Source organism: Chenopodium quinoa, unplaced genomic scaffold (genome assembly GCF_001683475.1).
Source record: "Chenopodium quinoa cultivar QQ74 unplaced genomic scaffold, ASM168347v1, whole genome shotgun sequence".
Lineage (NCBI taxonomy): Eukaryota > Viridiplantae > Streptophyta > Magnoliopsida > Caryophyllales > Amaranthaceae > Chenopodium > Chenopodium quinoa.
Genome location: NW_018743574.1, coordinates 2793613 through 2801189, shown reverse-complemented (window position 1 = coordinate 2801189; position 7577 = coordinate 2793613).

Here is a 7577-nt window from a genome sequence, read left to right as displayed (position 1 = left end):
TGATCCTCAACAGGCGGCAGCACTGAAAAAACGAGCCACCTGTTTTGAAATGATTAAGGGAGAACTTCACAAGAGGGGGTACCTTCAACCCTTCTTAAAGTGTGTTACTCCTGAAAAGGGACGAGAGATACTAGATGATCTTCACTCTGGTCACTGTGCTTCTCATATAGGTGGTAGGATGCTTGCTCAAAGGGCAAGGCGGCAGGGCTACTTTTGGCCTACTTTGGAAGCAGATGCAATGGAGATGGTGAAAAAATGTGACAAGTGCCAAAGGTTTGGCAAATTAATTCACCGTCCGGCTACTGACCTCACTACCATTCACAGCCCACTACCGTTTGCTAAGTGGGGCATGGACATTCTGGGTCCATATACGCCTGCTACAGGCGGCAGAAGGTACATACTTGTTGCCGTTGACTACTTCACTAAATGGGTAGAGGCGGAGGCTGTAAAGGGAATCAAGACGAAAGATGTAATTTCATTCATTTGGAAAAACGTCATCACTCGGTTCGGGGTTCCCATGTCTATGGTTTTTGATAATGGTCCCCAATTTGAGACGCCTGTTCTTAAAAGCTGGTTGGGAGACCAAGGAATTGCACACTACTTTGCATCTGTCGGCCGTCCACAAGCAAACGGCCAGGTAGAAGCCTTTAATAAAATCATCTCAGACGGTCTCAAGAAAAAGATTGAACGAGCAGGCGGCCTATGGGCGGATGAACTACCACATGTTCTCTGGGCCATTAGGACGACTGAAAAAGGGGCGACTGGAGAAACTCCATTCCTCCTAACTTACGGTGCGGAAGCTGTTCTTCCAATAGAACACTACGAGCCGACTCTTCGAGTAATGCTATATGACGAAGAGGCAAACTGGGAAGCCATGCGCCTGGCATTAGACTCACTTCCTGAAAAGAGGGGCAATGCTGTTTTGCGCCATGAGATCTATCGCCTGAGAATGACTAGATCATACAACAAAAAAGTACACAGGCGTCCACTCAAAGTAGGGGACTTTGTACTTAGAAAAATGGAAGCAGTTGGTAGGGCTAATGAGTCTGGCAAACTAACTCCCAACTGGGAAGGACCCTACCGAATCTATGAGGAAGTCAGGGACGGTACCTACCGTCTGGAAACACCAGACGGACAACCGTTGCCTCGAACTTGGAATGTAGATAATCTTAAAAAATATTTCTTCTGAATGATGTAAAGTAAAGAGCTACTTAATAAAGTTTGCACTTACTATTCAATTTTGTATTACGAGGGGCATGCCGTCTGTACCTTTACAGCCGGCTACTCTCCATTGAGTTTTTCACTCTATCTTCAGAGGGGCATGCCGTCTGTACCTTTACAGTCGGCTACTCTCCATTGAGTTTTTCACTCTATCTTCAGAGGGGAATGCCGTCTGTACCTTTACAGTCGGCTACTCTCCATTGAGTATTTTACTCACAAAGCTAAAAAGATTAGGGCCTGGCCGACCCTGTGCCTAACAGGAGGCTACCCTTCTTTTACTTAGCATCTACGTTCACCAAGAACTTACCAAGGCCACCGGCCGAATGATCAGACCAGGCGCCAAGCCAACTGATCAAATTAACAAAACTAATACGACCTGTCCCAACATCATAGCAGGCGTCCGACGGCATCCCTCCGGATGAAATTCGTCGCAGAGAGCAGCTCCCTTTTGGGTGGAACATTGTTCTATAAACTAATTACACGGCACCTATACGACTGTCCTCAAGGGCAACCACGTAGCCGTTTTTGAGACAAGGATAACTCTATCACTAACCAAATCAGTGGTAGCAGTTGACATCTGAGTCAGATGACCGCCTGTATTACTTGGGATAAATGCAGGGGGTACCTATTGAGTTAATAGCCAACAAACATTGGCGAATCAAGGGGTCTAGCCGGCCTACGCCGCCTGGTACCTCTACTTCTCAAACAAAAGTGACGGCGACTGAGTAGCTCCAACGTTAACTCATAGTCACTCCTTCAAATTTGGTATGGAACCTAAAAGGTTTGAGTCGTCCGCCTGTTTTTAACAAACAAGGGCACTCAAACCCCTATTCCTACTAAGTAACCTATTGAGTTAATAGCCAACAAACATTGGCAAATCAAGAGGATCAGCCGGCCTCCGCCGCCTGGTGCCTCTACTATTCAATCTAGAGTGTGACAAAGACTAAGTAACTCCTATGTTAACTTAATAGTCACTCAAAATTAGTATGGAGCCTAAAAGGCATGAGTCGTCCGCCTGTTTTTAACAAACAGGGACTCTCAACCACTACTCTTGCTAGGTTAACAAATTACGAGTTAAAAGCCAACATTGGCAATAAAGGGAAACAACCGGTACCCGCCGCTTGTTATCCTACTTACTTAATTCCTTGGCGACTAGGTATTACTATTTACTTGGTCAGACCACTTTCCTACTTGGTTAAAATTACAAAAAGACAGGCACGCCTGCCTAAAAAGGATCCAGACAAAATAGTTCGAATACCGATTGAATAAATGGTCGACTGATCGTCTATCCTGGAAACAGACAACCAGTCGTCCAGGGGCATAGGCGGCGTACTTACTATTTGTACCTGTCTGCAACGTTCGGCCATGTACAACAGTCGGTCTAGTGAACAATGGGATATTAGATATGCAATACTTAGACCAATTTGAAGCAAAACAAAAATTTGATTAAAAATAAGCCGGTCATTAAAGACCAGCAAAATATTCAAAGCCCCGGCCCCCTGGCCGGGTAAATACAAAGCAAACGGCACGCAGGCCGTGGAAAAAATACATTAAGCTTAAGAAGGGGGCAGTTCAGTATTAGCAGTTGCCGCCTGGTCAGCACTCTTCTTGCTGGACTCGGCTTCAGCTGCATCCTCTTTTGATGCCTTACCCCCAAGTGGCACAAGCGCCACAACCGGCTCTTCCTCCTCCTCCAACGCATCTCCCAACGCCTCTTCTTCAGCAGCCGCCAGGATCTCTTGATTATATGTTTCCGAACACCGGCGGTACGTTCTTTCCCATGAGGCAAAGTCGGCATTGGGGAACAGGCGGCCCCAGGTCATGCGCTGGATTTGAGCGGAGTCTTCCACCATCTCCCGGACGAGCTCTTTCTTCTCTTGCTCGGCCTTTTCCGAGAGCTCTTGGGTAAGACTCTTCTCTTGGCTCACCAGGCGTTCTTTTACGTTGGCCAAGGATTTCTCCATGGCTTCGTAAGAGTGCATTTTTTGGCGAAGAGGTTTCAGCTCGGCCTTAAGATTTGTGATGGTCGCCTCCAACTCGTCATTCTTCTTCTGGGCCGCCTCTAACTGAGCCCGAACAGCGGCGGTAGCCTGCGCCTGATAATAAAGAATATCAATGGTCAGTACTTCATTTTGGGCAATTTGAAACATTGCCTTATCACAGTTGGAGGCGGCCATAGCTTTTGCGGCCTTTACCTCTTTGTTTTTCCGATCAATCGGCTTGCGAAGGCTGTTAACTCGGAGCAGGGCCTAAGTACAAAAAACAGGCGTCAGTTTCCAAACAAAAAAGATAACAGGCGTCCTGGAACTCAAATACTCAAAAAAAAAAGTATACCTCAGCAAGGACCCCTGCAATCCCATCAAGGTCAAGGGTGCCGGCACCCCTGACCGCCTCCCTTTCAGATGGAGGAACTACTTTGATCATGGACTTGGCTACCTCAACCAAGTCAAGCCCCTGAGGGCCGGCTGCATCAAGCGTAAAAAAGCAAGTTAGACCTAGTCAAGAAGGAAGCAAGTGTGAAAGTTTTTACAAGTAATTGTCCATACTTCTAGGCGGCCCCGCCGGGGTTTTAGAAGAAGTGGCCGGCTGCTTCTCAGCCGCCACTGTTTTCCTGGAAGACCCAGGAGAGCTTGCAACAGTCGTCCTCCGGTCCTTGGGGTCCGGCTGTTGCGAGGAAGAAGCTCTTGGAGTGCCCGACTGAAAATAAAAAGAGTTAGTATATGCATAAGACAACTCTTAAAAGAGGAAGTGTTTTCGAAGCCTACCAAGGATGCCCCCTTGTTGGGGGAGTCGGTACAAGACTGTTGCATGAGAGAGGCCCGCAACATGGCCGCCGCAGTCTTGGATGCTGTTATTTTACTCATGGCGTCAGCTGCAAAAAATAAACAGCAAAGTTAGTAAAATCCCAAGTAAACAAAGTGTGAAAAAACAGAGTATTTGACAGGTCGGCTACCTCTAGAGCACCGACTGCTGAGGCCACAGGCGGCCAAAAAGTACTCGTCATAGAGCCACTTGAAGCTCGGGACGCAGTTTAGGGGTACTTGCTCTCGTACCCCTGAAGTAGAGTTCACCCTAGTCTCTACTTTGAAGAGTCCTTTGTCTAGGATCTCTTTTTTAGCCTTTAGGGGAACAGGTGGCATGCTGCGGCCGCCTGCGAGAAGAGGTGGATCCCTATTCCACTTGTTAAAGCGTTGGTTCAGCTCCGTGTCTGAACCCTCGATGATAAGGAAGGTGTTCCGCCAATCCTTCCATTTGTTCGCCTTACCTCTCGTCATGAGGTAACCCCTATGGCTTGTTAATTGATACCAGCCGGTACCTCCCGACTTAGGGGTCCGGCTGAGATAGTTCATGTGGGCGAAAGCCTCAAAGCTTGGCTCCACCCCGTACATTTCGCACCCGGCCACATAGCCGAGTACGTTTACCCAAGAGTTGGGGGCTAACTGCCATAACCCCAAATCATACCCATCTAAAATCCGCTGAACAGCCGGATGTAATGGGAAGCGCAGTCCAGCTTTGATGGCCGCCACATAGCAGCCAAAGCAGCCGTCATCATAGCTGGTACCAGCCGGCCAGACGACAGTGTCTTCTGGATCTGGCACGAACAGTAAAAATTCCGGGCCCATTCTGTGGTTAGCAATAAAGCTCTCCACTTTGTCTTGCATGGTTGCGATCCGGCCCCGGGGTACCATGCAGTAGTAGGGGGCGTTTTCCTCTCTGTAAGAGGCGGATGGCTCCGCCCAATTGTCCCCCTTCTCAACTGCATGAGAAATCCTCGCCTCTTGTAGGCGGCTGTTTCTTTCTTCTGAGCCTGGAGAACTGTGGCCAGAAGAGCTGGACTCGGACTCGTCCTCTGACGAGTCCGAAGAGGACGACTCCTCCCCTCTCCCAGAGGGGCCCGCCTCCTCTCCCTTAGAAGGAGCAGGAGGAAAATTAGACATATCAACGGTCAAATGGGAAGGGACCACCTTGACCCCTCTCTCAGAACTGTCGGCTTGGCAGTCGCCTCGTTTCACTTCTACATCTGGCGCCTGGTCAGATGTTTCACTAATGAGCACCCTTTGGGAGGAGCCGTCCGAGTTTGAGATCATAGCAGTCTTTTTTGTTCTGGCCATCACGTTCTGCATAGACACAGATACAGTCGGACTTTGTATAAAGGGCAAAGATGGGTCCAGAAAAGGGCAGGCGGCACTCCTAGTCCTAGATTCAGCCGTCCCCGGTGACCGGCTGATCACTAACTTAGGTCGTGTCGTGTGCTTCCGTGGTGCCATTTCAAAAAAACAAAAAGAAAATTAAGAGTAAGAGAACTGAGTTACCTGAACGAGTGACGGTTGATGAAGTTCTGGAAATCCGGTGCAGTCGGCTTGTCAGAACAGGCGGTAGGCAGAATAGGTCCGAAATGTCAGAGCAAGTTCAGGGGTCCGAATGTTCTCGCAAAGTTCTCAAATGTGAAAATGACCGAAGTCAGCACTTCCTTATATAGGCAAAGTGAGAAGGCGAAGGGTCGCTTCCAAATTCAAAATTTGGGCGGGAAATCTCTCGGCCATTTGCAAGGTGACACCTGTAGCAGGCCGTCGCCTGTCGCCGTGCGACACCTGTCACAGGCGACCCGTGACCAGTCACGTGCCACCTGTGAGGGGCAAATGATTAGGGGATTTTTATCTTCCAATCACCGTTTGACAAGTGGACCAACCAGGTTCCGCCACGTGTCCTTCATGTAGGCCAATAGGAGCCTGCCACGTGTCAATCACAGATACGTCCTCTACGGACCAATTGAGACACGCCACGTGTCCACCCATGCCAAATGGGAAAACCGGCCAACAAGGCCCAATCCTGTCTAGAGGCCCGGTCAACCCTAGGTTTACCCTAAACCTAGAGAGTGGCACGCTTCTCAAGACTATAAATACTTAATTAATCCTCATTAATCCAGGGAGGAATCAATCAAGCAATTAAGAGAGCAATTGATCAAGCAACTAATCTCACCTGAAGAACGGAACAGAACAGAAACATTACGGAACATTAATAACCGGCTAATCTCGCTAACAACGCAGATTACCAACATTAAACACTCTCACCTAGAGAGATCTTATTACTTTAATTTCCGTATTAATTACTCCTTAATCAGGTACTAACTTGACCGTTGGAGGCGGAGCTCTCAGGAGTCTCCGTTATTTTGCAGGTACAGGCGTCCGGTTCCAGTCTCGGAATTGTAACTCTCCCGCAGGACATCAGAAAACCCCGAAACAGTTACTAATAGATCATTGAACTCTGTTAGATTGTTGTCTAGTTAGAGAATGTGGCAATGTTAGTAAATATCATTAATACCATATTCATTAGACACCCTTTTAATCATCATAGTTTTTCCTTCTCCTCAATCCTCACTCCAAATGTTTAGGAGTAAGATATAATCGTCTATATACCCGATACAGCTCAAAAAGTGATATTAAATACATGTGCTGCTTGTTAAGATTGTTGTAATTAACTTTCAGAGTTTATTATTCTCTTATCACTCAATCGCAGCTTGTTATTCTCTAACAACTCATCATTTAAGATAACACAACATATGATCATAGAATATTATAGGCAGGATAACAAATACAAGATCACACAGCATATTATAAAACAAGATACTATGTACAAGCTCCATGTCTATTCATTTACTCACCCCGATGTATTCATCAAACTTTAGACCAGCAAAATTGGAGACAAAAACAGGTTGTTAGGCAGTGGTCCTAACCAACAACTCATCACTTATCGGGTTAACTTTGATATAACACGAGAGTGCGGCAACCTTATCCTCGTAAGAAGGGTAGGGATCTCCGTTCGTTCTATGATGATAAAATCCGTTCTTTATGCAAAATTGCAAGCCGATTCAGCATGTCCGCCAAGCTAGGGAGAGTTCCTATGTTCACTCTGATATAGGAGCGTTTCATATGAGATATATAGTTTCTTGTTAATTAGATGACCATAATATCTAAAATTATTTATCAGAGCAGCACTCCAACAATACTTGCAAAATCAAATAACAAAATCATTAGGATATAAATAGTTTACATACAGAACTGTACAAATAGCTAATTCTGATATAATAAGAGCTAATAAAAATGGATTACATACATAAAAAAGAATATTATTTTCTTATAATTGAATACTTCTATATATAAGTGCACTTCAAAACATAAATATATTGTTTTATAATCAATTAACTCAGGTCTATACTAATGATATATAACAGACAATGGAACAAACTCGAACCTTAAAAATGAAATAAATGAGATAAATTCATAAAAGGATAATTATTCATTTGAAAAATGAGGGATTCAAATGAGTAATTTCAAATGTTTGAATTCAATTCCAAT